General features: G+C 36.8%; 2 long non-coding RNA genes across 2 annotated transcripts; both read left to right on the top strand.

Annotated features, from left to right (window-relative positions):
• The first annotated feature begins 4867 nt into the window (after window positions 1-4867).
• On the top strand, window positions 4868-5478 carry LOC115978028. The gene is made up of 4 exons (XR_004088624.1): window positions 4868-4974; window positions 5095-5162; window positions 5261-5353; window positions 5437-5478. It is a non-coding gene; the product is annotated as an uncharacterized LOC115978028 (long non-coding RNA).
• A 575-nt stretch (window positions 5479-6053) lies between these two features.
• On the top strand, window positions 6054-8799 carry LOC115975856. The gene is made up of 7 exons (XR_004088200.1): window positions 6054-6142; window positions 6234-6422; window positions 6505-6626; window positions 7005-7568; window positions 7724-7842; window positions 7950-7981; window positions 8395-8799. It is a non-coding gene; the product is annotated as an uncharacterized LOC115975856 (long non-coding RNA).
• The last annotated feature ends 979 nt before the right edge of the window (window positions 8800-9778 follow it).

Below are 9778 nucleotides of genomic sequence, written 5' to 3'. Positions count from 1 at the left end.
ACCCTCGATCGCTCTCCATCCACCGCACATCCATCCCTTAGCCCCACCATCCCTTCACCCACCCCACATCCATCCGTTAGCCCCACCATCCCTTCACCCACCTCACATCCATCCCCTACCCCTACCATCCCTTTAGCCACTCCACATGAGTCCCCTAGTCCCACCATCCCTCCACCCACCCCACATGAGTCCCCTAGTCCCACCATCCCTCCACCCACCCCACATGCCTGTCCTGGGTCTGACATTCGTCCACCCACCCCACGGTCATTTCCTTAGCTATCACCTATTCCATCATTTGACCTGGGTCTTGATCAAACCCCTCCTGACTTGCAACAGGACCCACCTTCCCACAGTATATCCACTGGCCCACCCCATGTTCAGCCTGAGCAGCCTGTTGGGTTAGCTGCAGCGGCAGAAGGTCGGCCAAAACGCATATCTAAGGCACCTCCTTGTGGGACAGGGGGGCACAAACATGGACACAACGCTGGGCCGGAGGCATCTGACGAAGGACATGCAAGACCTCCTCCTTATTATATGAGAAAGCGTAAGGTTCAAAAAAGGTAACTCAAATGATACCTTATTCCTTTAACTGGACATTTCAAGCTGGTGTTGAAAAGTTCATGAAATTATTTTTGTGGCCAAAATGATTTTAATGTACATTATTTGAACTAGGTGAAAGGTACAGTTGGGACATTAGCTAGAGGTAGATATTCATGTGTTTGTGAATGATACAATTCTTGTTGCTGTTATCTTCGAGGTACATATTCATGTGTTTGTGGTTATCTATGGTTCTCTTGTTATTAATGAAAAGAAGTTTAATTCCTGCTTCCGTGTGCATGCATTAACAAGAACTAACTATCTTGCTTTATGTTTTGTTTCAGCAGTAGCTACAAACTTGTTGCATCAATGATTCTTTGTTGACAATATTCTTATTGTTTCCTCAGCTCTTATATTTATTTATAGTTTCTCCATTTCGTAAGGCAAGTGACTATGTTTTGAGGTTTTTTGGTTATTGGTAGTGTATAGAGATTTTCAACTTGTGATGCTAATGGTTAGTGAACTTTGTGCAGGTATTGAAGAAGTTGCTCAAGGATGATGCCATATCCAAAGCAAGGATTAATACTGAGGTTGGTTACTTCATACAATTAAATTTGTAAATGGTTCGTAGGTGTGTTGTTTTCCATTGGCATGACTTATTTCTAATAGGTTTCTAATCTTTTTTTACTGAAAAATATTTTCGTCAAAATGGGCTTCAAGCTTCAGGTCGTGGGTTCACGTCATAACCCACGACCTGAGGCATAAATCAATAATTGGGTTCTCAAAGTTACTCACAAGTTCATCTTTTGGAGGTTCACATGGAGGCATGTTTTCAAGTTCTGCTTCAGCAGCAGCAAGATAAAGTTAGCTTTAATTATTCTATGTTTCCGAGATTCTTCTTGCTTCCTCAGGTCTTCCATTTCTTTATATTTTTTCCTAAGGGGTATTAGAAAGAAATATAAAGAAGTGGAACACGTGAGGTTGCAAGAAGAATCTCGGTAACAAAGAATCATTAAAGCTAACTTTTTCTTGCTGCTTGTAAAGCTTGTAAAGCAGAACTTGAAAACGTGCCTCCATATGAACCTCCGAAAGATGAACTGGTGAGTAACTTTGAGAACCCAATTATTGCACCTGATCGGAGTAAGCTGCCAAAACGGCATGGTGCAACTTCTGCGGCTCAGGTAATTAATCTTTATTGCTTGAATTTGTACTTCATGCAGAAGTTGGGCTTATGCTCTGCTTTTTGGTCATTAGCCTTTTCTTGTTAGCGTATCATTAAATTGTAGAAATTCTAGAAGTATGCCTAGGATTGCATTATTTATTTATGATTGACAAAGAATATTTAAACTATATCATTCCACCTTTTTGTTATCTTTCCTTGTATGCTTCATGATTAAATAACCATTATGTTTTGCAAAAAATACATCAAATTTGCAGTTAGGGTGTATAGTTGTCTATTCAACCCATTTTCTTGCTAATCATCTTTTTTGGAGTGTTAGGTCGTACCATGCTCAAATAATTGTTGCAGATAATTTCTTTTCTATATCATTCACCTGCAGACTTAATTTACTATAGTGGGCTTGTTATGATTGGTTATTTAATTGTCATATCCTTGCACATCATTATCATTATTTATTCTTGAGTTGGTATTATAATTCTGTATCCCTATATATGCATTCTGATATCTTTGTATGCTTCTGGACAGAAAACCATTTGTCTGCCTTGCACAAACCTTATTTGAAGCTATCTTTTGACACGGTTCAACAATTAATTGATGTGAAGAGTGACCTATTGCATGTCGTTCAAAGAAACCAGGAAAAATTTGATGCTGCAGAAGCATATGAGTCCATTATAGCAGGGAAAAGGTAAGGCTCTATTCTTCATTCAGGTTCCATTTGCGTTGAACCAGCCATTATTGCCCTTTCAGTGAAAAGGTTATTGTTTTCTTTCTGCAGTTCTACTCCCTAGCACTGACCTTTTACCTCTTCTTACATGTGGTATCTCTTTACTTATCCCAAAATATTTGGTATTTGATCTGCAGAGAACAAAGGCCTCAAGATTTTGTAGACTGTATTGTTGATCTCCGCGAGTATGATGCTCCTTATCATGTTCGATTTGCCATTGATAATGGTGATTTCTTGTTTCTTTCTATTTCTTTTGAGATTTCATTTTTATTTTTCTATCTCCTTTAGAGACACTGAGAAATTGATGACTCAGATGTACGATGTGGGCAATGGTATGACGTTAGTGTATCCAGTACTGGTCTTATGCTGGAAAAGAGGACAGATCTTTTGCAACGTGCTGAAGTGCATGTTTGTGCATTTGATATTGAGACTACAAAGCTTCCTTTGAAATTTCCTGATGCTGAATACGATTTAATAATGATGATTTCGTACATGGTTGATGGACAAGGGTACCTGATTATTAACAGAGAGGTACACATGATTGGCTTAAGCTTAGTGCTCTTTCAGTGCCTTCTCCAATCTATTTCTTTTGACTTTTTTGTGTACACTATTCTGCTCTGACAGCTTTCCTGATAAGAAAAGAGTTGGGGGAGATAACGTGGATAGTTCCTTTGAAGCCTCAGACCGAATAAAGATGGTAAGATTGGTTACTCCTTTCATCCTTCAAGGAATTATCCACTTCATCTTATTATTAATTTGATTGTGTTTCGCTCTGCATCTTAAGAGCCCATCCAGAACATTTGTAATCCTTACTAATTGAGATATAAGGCCTTGTTGGGCTGAGTTGATACCTTATACTAAGCAAATGATCGTTTTTTATAGCTCTTATGCAGTGCTTTCTCAGTGAGTTTTACTTGTAGTAAATAAGTACACATGCAACTCTTGCATTTCTAATTTACTTCAATCTGGTTTCAGGATATGGGGCACTTAGAGGACCATATCAAAACCAATAAGAAGCAATCCCCGAAGGCTGAAGTTCAAAATTCTTTAAAGCAAGAGGTATGGAAGTGAATTTTTTCTTCTCAATAACCACGTTATGAAGAATCACAAGACTTAAATCTAATCCTTTTCCTTGGTCATGCCTCTATTCGGCCTATTGCAAATAGGCTCCATCTTTATAGCTGTGATTTCTACTAGTTACTTATTAATTTTAAGTGATGTTGCTAGCAGATTCTACAACTTGAGAAGAGATTACAAGACCAATTTGAGGGATGGGATCAGCTTTTTAATCAGCTTTTTGCTTTCCAATAGGCATATTTGGCTTATGGGATTCCACACAACAATGTAAAGAGAGTTTTTCTACTCTTAAAGGAGGGATGTTCCTCATTGTTCCTTTAGGAGAATAGTTAATGTTTTACGTGGTTATTTGTCTTCTTACACTTTTCCACTATCCAGGCAGCATATAACATTGGGGGTCACATCATCAGTGCAGACACTATACAGAGTTCTGTCCTAGGTTGCAGAATGTCTCGTCCTGGGCAGGTGTGCCTAAGCCTTTTCTTTTTTAAAAGTTATCTTGAGGTTATATGAGATTAGTGTTGATATCTTTAGTAAAATTTATGCATTTAAAGTTATGTGAAATGATGTTGGGCTTAAATTCAATTACTGGCCTTGAAAGTGTTAGAACAATAGTTAAGTAATTAAATTCACTCTTTCCCATTAGCTTAAACTTTTGCTATAAGCGGTGGTGTTAGGGATGGTGATCCTTAGTTCTAATTCTTTCTCCACTCCACCTCCCATTTAAAGTTAAAAAATTCTAATAATGATTTAAGTGATTAAATTTATCATTTCCGATTAGTCCATATCAGAAAGTTTTTCTTTGGTAGACAGAAGACCATCTCTTGCTGCACAGCATAAAATTATAAGCCTATCCTCGTATTTACTCTTACTCTTCTCAGTAGGAGGTCAAACTTATGATTCCCAAAGACACATTATCAATTTTTTATTTTGACTTAATTATCTAAATTAATTCTCACTAGAAACAACAATTCCTTGTTGAAGTTAAGTGATTAAATTTATCATTTAAAGTCAAAATCCTCATCAATTATCTGACATTTATTTTAATTATACCACTTGCATGTAGCCAAATTTAAATGCATCATCCAAGGTTTTCTTAAGTGAGCGTGCTGTTCCCGTTGCAATATTTGAAACTGATGCTGGTAAAGTTCTGCCATGGTTTTCTTAAATTTCATTTGCTTCTTGTTTATGTACTAAAGAAAGCATGTACACATTTGAATTCACAGGAATAATGAAGCATTATGTGCGGAGATGGTGCAAGATTTCATCAGATGTGGGCATTCGATCCATTATTGACTGGTGCAAGGTATGCCAATTGAGCTCAAGAGATACACAAAAATGCTTGAAGCTTGATTCTCCTTTGCAGTTTCTCATGAGCTTGCTTTTTTGACTTGACAGAAAATTAAGAACCCCAATTATAAAGGAAAATGGAAGACTCCTTGGATTGATAATCCAGGTATTGTGAAGCATACCTATATAATTTTTTTCATTGAGATGCAGAAATATAAAATAATTTGGACCGCAGGTACAAAAATTTGAAGTTGACATTAAGTGGTTTCCTTTTTCCTATGTCCAGAGTCTGAAGATGACCCTGATGTTTATGTGCTTAAGCCAATTAAGTATGTAGGAATTGAGGTTTGGCAGGTAGGACATAAGTCTCAATCTACTATGCTAGATAGACTGATTATTATGTTGCTCTTGTTATCAATAAACTATATGATTAATGGGGTCAAATAATGCAGGTAAAGGGTGGGTCAGTTTACGACAATGTTTTGATCTGTGATGACCCAGATTATGCAACACAAGTTGTGGAAGAAGTATTTGCAAACAGGGAGGTGTGGCCCTTCTCCTTAAACTTCATTGTTAGATTCTAGATCAATAGCAGTTCCTTATTTGCATATCTTTTCTGTAACTTCAGATTGAAAAAGAGGCCTTTGAGGAAGCAGAGAAAGTGAGAAAAGCACGATGTTGAATTGGTTCTTAACGATACTTACTGCTGATTGCAATTTCTTTAGTCTTAGTTGAATTTCATTCCAAGAATGAGTATGTGAAAACAAATTTATTACAATGGGTCTATTTTGCCTTTGATGTCATGGCCTGTTGTGTGAACACAAATAGAACACTGATACTCAATAATTTCAGCCATTTCTTAGGGAAACAATTATTAATTGCAGTTTTTGTATTTTGTGCAGAAATTTCTACTGAACAAACGTGAAATGGAGTTGTTGAAGTTAGAAAACAGGGTTAGGTTTATCCTTGCAGTTGTGAAGGGAGAGATCATTGTAAGTAATAGGAAGAGAGCTGATCTGTTTGTTGAGCTGCAAACAAAAGGTTTCACTCCTTTTCCAAAGAAAACTAAAGCTGTTGAGCCAGGAGTTGCTGGTGCAACTGATGATACAGAAGAAACAGAAGTGAAATCTCCTGCTGACAGCAGTAGTAATGGGGTACAGATAAGTGATTATGAGTATCTACTGGCCATGGCAATTGAAAGCTTGACCATTGAGAAGGTTCAGGAGTTATGCGCTGAAAGGGATGAGGTCAATAAGGAGGTTGATGATTTGAGAAAGGAAACTCCAAAGTCCTTTTGGAGGACAGATCTTGATGCTTTGGAGGGGCAACTCGATGTATGACTGAAAAATTAACAATTCCTTGTGATGATTTGTTTATTTTTCTGTCTTTCTATTTGTTGACTGTTTTTAGTTTTATGTCATTTAGGAGCTAGAGAGAAGTGATGTGAGTCAGAGGAGTTAAGAAAGAAAATGAGAGGCAAAGCAAGGGGTGAAGCTGCTATGAAGTCTGCTAGACAAGCACCCAAGAACCCACGGAAGAACAATAATAAGAAGGCAAATAATGCAGAATCTGTTGCAGAAGCTGTCTCGTCATCTGTGGCTGCAATGGAAATTGGTAAGTGTCAAAAAATATTATGTTTATTATATGGGAATTACTTTTTGATTGATTTTTGGTTTACTTCTGCTTCATTTACCAGAGAAAGCTCCTGCTAAGGTCTGTTTCTGTTCGTATGTTCTATTTTTCCTTCGAAAGGATGAGGTTAAAGAACGATAGAAGTTGCTGCCTATAACCTCGATGCATCTCCTGATCAATCAGCCGGTAAATGCTATATTATTATATTTCATTAGACTATTTATTATGATCTTTACACAACTCAGCTGTAATGTAAGAAAAATTACAGTGGATGATATGGGGATATTGTTTGCAAACCAGTTAATATATGATCTTGTGTGAGAAATTGTGTTTCTATTATTCTTCTTCATAAAATCAATTATAAGAGAACAAAATACTGTAATGTACAAATTTTCCATGTTACAAGCACCAACTAAAATTTCCACTTGAGATTCAGCAGAACTAATAATTAGTTTCTTGTGAATTTTTCCATGATCTTTTACCGTGATCATTGGGAATGTGTTGGACTGTTTTTTCTGTAAGTATTCCCACAGTAAATTTCTCTTTGTTTTTATCTATAACTAGCCATGGAGACTGAAGTGCCCAAAGTACCAGCCAAGAAGAAAGAACCTAGCAAAAGGGCTGCTGCTGCACAGAAGAAGAAGCCCTTGGCAACTGTTTCGGAGATATCTGATGATGATGATGATGATGATTATAATGATATTAATGAAATTGATGATGATGATGAAGATAGTGAGATAGAAGTTGTAGCTACTCCAGAAGCGAGGAAAAAGGGCGGGGGAAAACTGGCTGCAAATGCTAAGGCAGTTAAGGCCCCTGCAGCGGCAAAGAAGAGAGGTGCAGCGAATAAGCAGCAGCCTCAGACATTGGCCTAGAAGCTTTTAACTGACATGTTAAAGCCTGCTGAAAATTCCAGGATTTCACTGGAGAAAAAAGTGAGAAAGATGAGGGCATCTCCATTCAACAAGAAAAGTGGTTCTGTGTTGGGAAGGGTTGGTAAGGTAAATGAAGTGACTGAAAATGAAGAAAATTCGGGTTCTGCTTCTACTTCTGCCAGTACTGAAGAAACTATTGAAGTTGCACCAGCAAGAGCAAGACCTCAAAGGGTGAACCAAGTTAGAAAACAAGGTATGTGTTGAGTGACTCTGAAAGTGAACATGCCACTGAGGATTCTGAATTTGATGAAGTGACTGATGAAAGTGAAAACAAGAAAACAAAAACAAAAAACAAAAATAGCATCACCTCTTTTGCTTGCTAAGCTTAACTTCTTTTTGTGCTTTCAGAAAGAGTATGACAGAATATGATCCGCGTCTTGTGGCTCCAACCTGCTTGTACCTGGCATCAAAAGCAGAAGAAAGCACAGTGCAGGCCAGGCTTCTTTTATTTTACCTTAAAAAATTATGTAATTACTTGATACTAGATTGATTGTATGAATTTCCGCTAAATTCAATTGTTGTCATTCTACATTAGTGTGTGAAGTGCTTACAACATACCTTTCTTGTTTTACAGATGCTGATGAAAAGTATGACTCAATTAACTTGGTAAGCGTCCAATCCCAGCATAGTCAATTTGGTGTGGCTGCTGCCAGCACACATCACCATGCTTCTCAAATTCTTTGCTTGCTAATTCCTGTGCTTAATGACCATAAGCCTTTATTATGAACATCGAATTTTTGACCATATAATTAATAAATTGCAATAAAATTTTTGCCAATTTTACCATTATGATTTGGTAGCTTGTAACAAGTGCAGATGCTCTTTGATAACCTTTTTTTGATGCTGAGTAGAGATGAAAATGAAAATGAATTGATAACATGTTGGATTACTGTTTTGGTGGAGTTGGTTGTACTTTCTTTTCTTTGACTTTTCTTCTGAAATGGATGCTGGTGTCTTTATGAAAGTTTATTCTTAATAGCACACTAAATAAGTATGGAATGCTTCAATTAAAAATGCAGGTGCTATGGGCCAGGTAGTTGCCCATCAAAGAGGGTCGCATGGGCTAGAGAATTGATAGACGAAGAAGCAGAACAGTTCCTCATGCCTCGTTTCATTGACCCAGATTCAGAAAGACCTTGGCTTGCCCAAAGAATGGCCTTGAGGATACCATATTCTGCGTAAAGTTAATGGAAGGAGACCTGCTTATGCTTCCCAGCAACTAATATAAGATCTGCATAATACGTTTTATTTTTAAGTCTTTGATTGGTCAAGTTATGAGAGAATAGCATGGTGCCTTTTGATGTATGAACTTCCTCTATAGATTGTTTGGCTTATATTTTGTGAACTTGTCCGATCAGCTTGTGTTAAGATTCTTTCAAATAGTGTTTCAAAAGGGACAGTATCATTTTCAGCAATTCGTGACTGATGGTTTTGTACAAGCAAGATGGTTTCTCCATTTGAAAAACCAGTTTTAGTTTCTCGGAACAAGCAGTGAGCATTTTATAGTTGGGCAATAATAGGTCTCATGTTGACCGCCATGAAGATCAAAACTATAAACACATGGGTTATGACTTTATGTTAAGTGCCAACTTTGGCATCAACTTTAGCGCTCGTTTGATCTGGCATATGTATTTCATGCAAGACCCACAAGGGTTATGACTTTATGTTAAGTCCCATTTGGTCCATTTCGGTCTAATTTGGTTCACTTAGGTCCACTTTGGTTAATTCGGTCCAATTCAGTCTATTTGGTCCTTTTGATCTATTTTGGTCCAATTCGGTCCACTTAGGTCCATTCCGTCCATTTAGGTTCATTCGGTTCACTGCAGTCCAATTCGGTCTATTAGGTTCATTCAGTCTATTTTAGTCCACTTCAATCCTATTCGGTCCACTTAGGTCCATTCAGTCCAATTCAGTTTTGGGCTCGAAGTTTTATTTTATTTTTCTTCATTTTTAGGTTGAAAAGCATGAAATTTTATTCTATTTCTGTCAAACTCTTTAGTTTTAGGTTAAAAAATACAAACAAAATAGGTATTGGAAATAAAGATATGGGCCCTAGAAAAGCAATAAAAATAATAAAAATTAAAAAAATTACCTGAAAATTGAAATTTCAACAATATAGGTATAATAATTATATTTGGAAAGGAAAAAAAAATGCTACAATTCTAAAATTATATAATAATTTAAACTTATTGTAATATGTAACATGTATTCCATAGAATGGGGGTGTACAATTTTTTAAAAATCTTCTTGGATATGTTTAAATTAGTCAACTAACTATAATATATTTTTAAAAAAATCACTATAATAACATATTCTCCATTTATATTGTAAGTTCAAATTTATCGTTATCGCTCTTCCTGTGTAGAGTGTGTATCCAACCCACCAACACAACCCAACCTAACC

This window comes from Quercus lobata, chromosome 2 (assembly GCF_001633185.2).
Source record: "Quercus lobata isolate SW786 chromosome 2, ValleyOak3.0 Primary Assembly, whole genome shotgun sequence".
In the NCBI taxonomy this organism is placed as follows: Eukaryota; Viridiplantae; Streptophyta; class Magnoliopsida; order Fagales; family Fagaceae; genus Quercus; species Quercus lobata.
Note: the sequence above shows the minus strand (reverse complement) of the source record. Positions and strands in the feature narration are given on the sequence as shown.